We start from the raw sequence: 10186 nt of genomic DNA on the forward strand, positions 1-10186 counted from the left end.
TATAAAGTAGATTAAATATTGGTACAAAGAGGAAACTTTAATATTTTCTCAAAAGTAGAAGCTCTACTGGCCACATTCTCTGATTGAATTTTTTATAAAATTGGAAATAAGAAAAAATGATTCATAACAGATTTAATAACAAACATTAGAAAAATTACTCTAAAAGTGTCTAGATCAAAGAGAAAATCAAACCATAAATGGGACTTTAGAAAAATAAAAAAATTTAAAACAGTTCATTACAAGACTGATGTAATATACCAAATGCACGTTTAAGAAAACAGTAAGAGACCAATGAAGTATCCAAATTAAAACATTAGAAAAAGAACAAAAATGAAGCCAAAGAAAAGAAACAGGGAAGGTAAATCCATGACTGCTGAAATAATTCAATAGAAAAAGTACAATATGGTCAAAACCAACAGGCCAAAAGTTTCTTTAAAAATTCCAAATCGATAAACTCTTAACAAACTGATGAATGAACTACGAGATAGCAAAATTCTACAATATTTAGATTGATAAAATAGATATAACTTTGGGAAGCGGATAAAAGAATGAGGGAATCATAAAACATTATGAGCAATACCATGGCAATAAATTAGGAAGTCTGGAAGAAATAGATATTTTCCTATTAAAATACAAACTATCAAAAGTTAAACTGCAAAAACATGGAAAGCAATTACTAAATAATAATAATAAATTACAGAAAACAATTGGAAAGATATTTGGAAATCTCATATTAAGAGAGCCACAAGGCGCTTATTTTTTTTTATAACTGAGCTCTATCTAAACATTAAAGCTCTGTGTAATAAGTATTCTAGATCATAGAAAAATGGGAAGTTTCTCATGTCGCTTTATGCATTTATCATAACCTTAATATTATAACATGTTAGGGAACTCTAGAATAATCCACTTAGCACTATTAATTTTCTAAATACATTGTTTAGAAAAATAAATTTCCATAGTGTGAAAAGAACACCAGAAGCAGAAAGAGTTTAGACAGAAATATGTTTTGTTTAAAATTAGGACACTGATCTTAAGTAATTACATGTATATTAAAAAAGAAAACTGTATGCCAAAAAATATTTGCTAAAATTCTGTATCCAATCTGAATTAAATTTCTAAACTTTATTAAGTAATAGGAAAGGAAGGAACTACTTAAAAACATTGAAGAATATTCCTACACACACACACACACACACACACACACTCACACAGATAAACCAGCAAACATATAAGACAGTGAAACGCTGCAATAATTAAAAAAGAAGAAGACAGAGATGTCCATTATCATATTTTTCAATATTATTTTTGCTGTTTTTAGTGTGCACTGTCCAGTACAGTAGCTGCTGTTCACATATGACAATTTAAATTTAAATTAATTAAAATTAAAAGAAATTTAAAAGTCAGTTCCACAGCTGCACTAGCCCTGTGTGCCTGACAGCTATCCTGTTGGTAGTGAAGATTTAAAACATTTCCATTATCATGGAAAGTTCTGTTGGACAGTGCTGTCCTACATAATGCAACAAGACAATAAAAAAAATTTGTATATGCATTAAAAAAGAGAGAGAAACTTACTCTTAGATGTTGATAACTTCGGGTGTATCTAGAAAAGTGAAGAAACTGAGTATATCAATAAAGAAGTTTATTGATTGTTTAGGTTAATACATAAAAGTCAGTGTAGCTTTTTATCTCTACTAACAATTACCACTGAGAAATGAAAATAAAAATATCCTGTTATGGTAGTAAACAATAAATAGTAAATGATAAAAATACCTATCAATAAATTTAATGGCAAAAATGGAAAACATCTAATTTATTTCAAAGTATTACTGATGGACATTAAACAAGACCCGGCCAAAGTGGAGAAACCATATAGCTGAATAAAAGTGATTACAAAATCAACAAACAATTTCAAGCAATTCCATAGTAATTTGATTTTACCTTAGATTTTGAATAGGATTTTATCGCTCAGAAGAACTATACCTAGTAATATTATCAAGAAGAATCGAAAGAGGTTCTCTTGTTGCTTTACTGGATATTAAAATTGAGTATGAAAACACTGCATGCAAAAGAAAATATACTGTCTAATTAAGGGACACAGTAACCTTGTAGAATATATAAAAAGCAATTTGGAAGAGACAGAAAGCCTATAAAAGAATCTAATATAGTGTTGTAAGGGAAATGTTTTAATTCAATGGGATATGGATTGTTTATTTAATAAATGGTGTTGATGGGACTAGTTAATCATCTGGCAGAGGGAAAGCCAGGTTCTTCACCATTTCAAAAACAATGTCAATGAAGTACGTATTTAAATGTAAAGAAAATGAATAAATATTCCACAAGGATGATAGTACAAAAATGAAGTTCTATAGGTCTTACTAAACATAAAAGGTATTCAGAATCCATAAAGTAAAAGGTGGATATATTTATGTACATTTTTTATTATATGGCAAAGGACACCATGCAATAGCTAAAGACAAATAAATAATAATAAAGGCTAAACAAGTATTTCTTAACATAAACTATAAAAAGTTAATATCTCCTACAAATATTTTTGATAAATTGATTTGAGAAAAGACAAATATGGAGTTAGAAAAATGGCAGTTGTTGCAGACAAAGTTCGTAGCCATCAAGCATTCACCAAATACAGCTCGCTTGTGTTTCCAGCCTCGCTAACAGTTGGATTGGTGCCACGGGACTCGTGAGTGTAAGAAGTGAGAGAGGGTTTGGAAGCGAAGGCTGCTCTGAGCTGATAGGCCTCCTCTAAGATTCTTGGCTTCTGTGGAAGCTCCCTGGGAACATATATTGCTGGTGTTTTCAGATACAACATTGAAGAGCCGTTTTCAGTCTGAGTCTCTGAGAGACTGTGGATCTGGGTTTGCTGCTAATCCACTTTGGGCATGTAACATGATTGAAAAATAAAACTCTCTGTGTTAATACATCAAAGTTTCTGAGTTAATATATTACCACAGCGTATCCTAGATTATCCTGACTAATATAGCAGGCAATTTACAGAAGAAGAAATAAAACAACGACAAAAACATCATACGTAATGCTTTCAACCTTACTCAAGAAAATGCAAATTAAAGCAACAATTAAACAATATTTTGTCTTCAGATTTACCAAACTTTTAAAATTTGATAATGTCCAGCACTATGACTCAACGTGTAAAATGAAATTCTCTTTCATTTTCTTGCATGACTTGCTACAATTTTTTGTAACATTTTGTAACATTTTGTAATTTGTAACATCTATTAAACAAACACAAGAAACACACATTATCTTTAACCCAGCCTTCCCACTTTTCAAAATGTTCCTACATAGTGTCATATAAATATAAAACCAGTAGTAATTAAATACACACACACAAAGATGTTTGTTTCAGGCAGCAGGATTGCAATATAAAACTAAAAAGTTGAAACAATGTAAATATCAAACAATAGAAAAAATGTTGAGTAAGCCTTCCGATCTGAGGGAATGGTCAATATGCTTGTCTAGAGATATTTTTTAAAGTTGCAGTGTACTATGTGATCCATATTTTTGTAAAAGAAAAGAATAACCCCTATATATACATGTATTTAATGTATTCATATGAATATAGAGAAAGGATCGAAGAATATCCAAAAGACTTTTGAAATTGATGAATTCAGGGTTGTTGGAAAGGAGACGTATGAGTGATGATTAAAGTTTTCTTTACACATCTCTGCATCAAGAATTTTATGTACTTCTGAGTCTTTCATATGGAGAGACATTGACGTAATTTGTTTATAATTTCATAAATGATAATTAGCTGCAAAAAGCTGTATGTCTCTCTCAAGATGTCCATCGTTCGATTTTTCATATGTTACATAAAAATAGAGATGGGTTCTTTTTATGTTTAAAATAAAATACATCAACAGTAACGTGTCTTAATATTATGTTAATATAATCAAGTTCCGCATGAACAATTCATGTTATAAGTGAAAATCATTGAAATAAAATGTGTTTCCCTGTAATTTTCACCTATTACAGTCTTCCTATAAGACTAAAGGAAATGTTGTCTCCCACAGAGAGCCTTCAAGTATCTAAAGGTAACTATTAGTGATTGTCTACGCTTTTCTTTCTTCGTTTAAACATTCTCGTTTCTTCAGCCCTTGTATTATTTCAACACTTTAGCTCTTTTCACGATGCTTTAACTTGTCAATGGCCCTCTTACAATAAGGCAACAAGAACTGAACACAATACTCCAGATTCAGTCTAACCAGCTGGAGTTCGCAGTTGGCTTATTTCCTCCCTTTGTTTTTGAACAAAATAGAATAAAAATAGAAATTAAGGCAGACTAAACAAATACCTTTGTCACAAATAAATTATATTGAATCTGTGGTGAACTACGAATCTCTCTCACATTTACTTTTCAGTGTGAACTATTATCAAATTATGTCTCCCTTATATATTTTTGTGATTGATGTGACCTTTGTATGTACCCCTGTTAATTTCGTAGTGGGGTAGTCCATTTTTTTCAGTCTATCATGATTGCATTAAATTGTGATTTTTTTGTGTGTATCCTTTATATTAACTCTTCCCACTATGCTTTTAGAAGTGGTGAATTACAAGGACAAGTTTTCAATATCCCATTAGTATTAACGAAAACAGTGAATAATGCTATGACAAGGACAGAACAAAGTAGCAAGACTGTGAAGTCTTCATCCCAAACACATACAATACCCAATTTAATTTTTGCAATTAAAAGTCATACAGCTACACATTCACCATTTCACTCAAAATTCACTACTCCATATATTCAATAAGAAGCATGAATAACGCCATGAAATATCTTGGTGATGATCCACCATTCAGTGAAACACGTTAATTCCATGTAAGAGATTAATCTTGTAAATGATAATGTTATTTGATTGACTTTTTTCAAATTAATAGACTTTTTAGAAGAGTTTAGATTTACAGAGTAAATGAGAAGATAGTAAGAAAGTTTTCATATTGCCCCACACAAATAGTTTCCATTATTATTAACATCATGCATTAGTATGGTACATTTGTTACAATTGACAGGTTAATATTGATACATTATTGACTAAATAGTTTACATTAAACTTCACAGTTGTACAGTTCTATGGGTTTTGACAAATGTATAATGTCATGTATCCACTATTACAATATCATACAAAATAGTTTCACTTCCCTAAAAATCCCCTCCCCCGCTACCTTCTGTTAACCCCTGAACTTTTTAATTTCTCTACAGTTTTGTCTTTTCCGGAATGTCATATTATTAGAATCATACAGTACAGTCTTTTTAGACTGGCTTCCTTTTCTTGGAAACATGCATTTAACTTTCCTCCGTGCCTTTTTGTGGCTTGATAGCTCATTTCTTTTTATAGCTAGATAACATTCTGTTCTGTGGATGCACCCCAATTTGTTTATCCACTCATCTATTGAAAGACATTTTGGTTGCTTCCAGTTTTGGGTGATTATGAGAATAAAGTTGCTATAAATATTTTCATGCGCGTTTTTGTGTGGATGTACTTCTCAACTTATATGGGTAAATACCACGGAGCATAGTTGCTCGATATATGTAATTTACTTAGCTTTGTATTTAGCTTTGTAAGACTGTATTTAGCTTTGTAAGAAACTGCAAAATTTTGGCAGCAAAGTGACTGTAATATTTTGTATTCCACCAGCAAGGAATGAGAATTCTTGTTGCTCTGTATCCTTGTCAGTGTTTAGTATAATCAGTTTTTTGGATTTTAGTCATTCTAACATGTATGTAGTGGTACAGTCATACGCCACATGACCACGTTTCAGTCAATGACAGGCCACATATACTACGTGGTCCCATAAGATCAGTACCATATAGCCTGGGTGTGTAGTAGGCTATACCATCTAGGTTTGTGTAAGTAAACTCTATGATGTTCAATTGCGATAATGCCAAAACTGCATTTCTCAGACCGTATCCCTGTCGTTAAGTGATGCATGACTGGATGTATCACTATTGTTTTAATTTGTAATTCCCTTATGATATATAATACTGAGTTTTGTTTGGTTTTGGGGTTTTTTTGAGGAAGATTAGCCCTGAGCTAGCATCCACTGCCAATCCTCCTCTTTTTGCTAAGGAAGACTGGCCCTGAGCTAACATGCATGCCATCTTTCTCTGTTTTACGTGGGATGCCTGCCACAGCATGGCTTGTCAAGGGCTGCATACGTCCCCAGCGAGGATCCGAACTGGTGAACCTGGGCCACCAAAGTGGAACGTGCGACTTAACCACTGCGCCATGGGGCCAGGCCCTACAATACAGAGTTTTAGGAGTTCTTTGTACGTGTTAGCTACAAGTCCTTTAACAGACAATGTTTTGCAAGTATTTTCTCTGACTGTGGCGGTTCACTCTCTAAATGATTGACTGTTTGTTAATTTTAATCCAACGATGTTGTTATATGGATACATTCTTAGAACATTTCAAACAGGAAAAAGTGTGTAGTTTAATATTTAATAACCCTTTTTCTTTTGCTTCAATGGCAAATCTAAACAAGATTCCTCAAATAAAACTGAGTTGTCACTGGATGTCACTGTTGCTTTACCAAATAAGACTGTTTTCTTCCTAAAGACAGTGATTTAGAATATTTTCTAAATAATCACTTTATTAAAAGAAGCAAATCCACATCTTAAGCACCTGTCAATTAGGTTTAGGTGCAAGCTACATGAAATACCAAGAATTAGGAAAACAATTTGCTTTTTAATTTACAAGATATAAGTTTCTTCCTAAACTTATAGACATGCTTCAAATAGCACTAAGAATTCATTAGGAAGACTACAGAACCAAAATAAGTTATTTGAACAATAACTTTTTTCAAGATAGAGGATTAAGATTTAGGCTGCATATGGTACATGGCTAATACATAGCACATAAAAAATTTTCAAAGTATTTTCTTACAAAGCATTTAAAATTATATATGCATATAAGAATATTTATATACACTCAAGTACTAAAAACTTACATGCTTAATATAAAATTTGAAAAGTTCATCCTATATATTTTTCCATTGCAATCTGATATATATACTGAAAATTTTATGTTTGAATTTTTTTTCCTTAGGGAAAAAATGTTTGAAAGAAAGCAGTTTATCACAGCCTTCGTATAACCACCAGATACCATAAGCACTGACTAAAACTGCCTACCCCGATCAGCTCCTCTTACAAAGTGCCTTATGCTAAAACAGTTTCTACGCATGTCCTTCCATGCTTTGAACATGTGCCACCCACCACCCTGTTGTCTGGCTAAACTATTTACCTTAAGCATCCTTTCCTCAGGGACTCCTATACTGGGTTGGAGCCTTTTGTTATACAGTACCTTAGAACATTACTTCACTCTCTCTCTCTTTTTTGCGGGGGTGGGGGGGGAGAGGGAGGAAATTAGCTGAGCTAACATCTGTGCCCATCTTCCTCTACCCTGTATGTAAGACCCCTGCCACAGCATGGCTTTTTGGGCGGTGCGTAGGTCTGCACCCTGGATCCCAGCCTGTCAAAGTGAAGTGCACAAACTTAACCAATATGCCGCTGGGCAGGCCCCTCTCTCTTTTTTTTTAACATTCACCATCCAGGTTGGTACTTGCTGAATGCCTGTCTGTCCTGAGGGGCTGTAAGTTTCCTGAAGGCAGCACAATATCTGCTTTATTGATTGCTAATGTCCAGGAGCAAGTTGAAGATTATTCACAAAATGTGTTAAATTGTGAAACACCGGTTAGGCAATAACTACTTTTAACACTGTAAAATATTACCGTAAAAGTTATGTGTAATCATAAAGAATATTACTAAAAATTCATTTGAGGAGATAGGGATAAAACTCTTAATCTAAAATAAATTATAATAAATATTTTACTTAACTATTTCCTGGATCAAAACACCAATGACTACATACTGCAAAACTTTCAGAGCTCACACCTTTTCCACACCATTTCTATTTTGGAACATATATGTATCAACATTGAGAAGACAATGATAAGACATTGTTTATTTTACTTAAATATCAATATATATATGATTTTGATGCACAAATTTTAGATTTTAAATATTCTATTTTCCTTTCCTTTGAATACTGCCAGTTGTCAAGGCTACATATTCAATTCATGGCTTACAATTTAAACACATTCCTACTAATAGTAATTTTGACAAAGAATATTTTCAATTGGAGACAACAAATGCAAACCAACAGTTTTCAAGGAGAAGGGAGAAGTTACAAGATAACAAAAAGTATAAAAATTGACAAACAATTTTTCTTCTGTTCTTCACGTGTAGATGATTAACTATTAGGAAGTTGATAATTAATATAATCTCCTAGTTCCTAAACTAGACAGCATCTGGAACATCGCAGGTTTGTAAAATGCTGCAATAAATAGCAAAAATAACAGCCTTTATGTATAAAAATATGTGATTGCTTAGATTTACAAATATCTACAAGGTGAGATTTTTGAAAATAATTTTGAGTATTGGCTAGATCATTATTTCCTAGTAGTGAAAAATCATCAAAATAACTGTCTCGCTTCCCTCTTTCCTCTGACTTCCTCAGAGGGCCCTCTGAAGTTTCATGTCTCTAACTCAGTTGTCTTCTCTGCTCAGTTTCTCTAGTGGTCTAAGTAATTTCAATTAGAATATCAAACTGCAATATAATTTTGATTTGGAAACTCTGTGTATTTTACTTAATAACAATACTTTATCAATGCATCTGTAAGAATTATTGACTAAAAAGTAAGATATTTATTTATCATCCAATTGATATATATTTCAGTTAGACTTTGGAAAAAGTCAATGTTATTTATTTAGTTTTAGAAATTTTAGACTATAAAAATGGCATAAAATTGTACTTTTATTTTAATGGGGGGCTCAGTCTATTACATCAAATAGCAGCTGAAATTGAATACTCTATTTCTATATCTATATCCATATCTATGTCCCTATTCTTAGATATTTTTCTTTATCACCATTTTAACCAATATGTCCAGTTCACACCACACCTTGCTTTTTCAATGCCGTAATGATTATTTTTCTCCCTTCTAATTAATTATGAGATCTACACAGAATATAGTATAATAGAAGACTATTATAAGGTTTAATTATCTTTTAGGGAGTTGTTCAATTTTTTAAAAATAAATCTGTTGTCTAATAGAATTGATTGGGAAACTTCTTGCTCTAAGAGAAGTAAGTCTGTAACTATTTCAAAGATATGATAGAGGAAAACATTTTAGTTCAAGATAAAAAATTTACAAGCACTAATTTCCAGAGGGCAAACACCAATGTAAAGGGCAAATCAAGATACTTTGGCTTAAAAACTACAAAACATCCCACTGATAAATAGAATTGTATTATATAACTTGTTGTATCTTAGTGTTTTATGTATCCAGAAAGGCCAAAAATGAAGTCCAATAGGAAATGAATATTGTCAGGGACTCTTAGAACAACGTGAGGCTTCAGTATTAGAGGCAAACTCTTATTTAATAAAGTAAAGGTAGCTTGTTTGTTTTTCCATAAATAATCTTTTGCCATTTATGAGTAACTTGCAGCATACTTAGATATTTGTAAAAAGTCTTTTTTTAAGAAAATATATTCTTCATAGTGGTGCTATCAGTTCCCTCTCCAATTCCATTCTCGAACACAGTCTCTTAAGAGTAAAACACAATATGGTCGGGACCACCCAGTTCAGATGATGAATCTATTAATCTGTACACTATTTACTTACTTATATTTATATCTACTTACCCTGCCTATCACAGTATCTAAGTTTTTTTAAAAAAAATTTAGAACTTTATAAAAATAAACTTAAAAACAAAAAAATGTGTTAATCACAATACAGTCAATAATGTTTAATTGAAAAGTCATACCAGAGAACATAATAATATATATTCATTGAAAGTTTTGTCCACATTAAAAAACTGAAATACCCTTAATCAGGCAGGACTGTGAGAGTAGTCTGCACAGTCCCAATGGCATGTCCTTTGCTTCTGATACTGATCAAATGTTGCTGATTCCTTTTTGTTTGCTCTGTGTTGTCCTTTGCACATGCTGGTTTGACTTGCAATGTCTCTTTCTTTTATATGAATTGTTCTTTTCAGCAGAAATTCCTATCATCTGGTTATGCGATATCTCACTTTACTTTCAAAAGAATGTTTGTTAATCTGTTCTTCCAAAATATTGTACAAAGTGTCTGCT

The sequence above is a fragment of the Equus caballus genome, chromosome 18 (assembly GCF_041296265.1).
Source record: "Equus caballus isolate H_3958 breed thoroughbred chromosome 18, TB-T2T, whole genome shotgun sequence".
In the NCBI taxonomy this organism is placed as follows: Eukaryota; Metazoa; Chordata; class Mammalia; order Perissodactyla; family Equidae; genus Equus; species Equus caballus.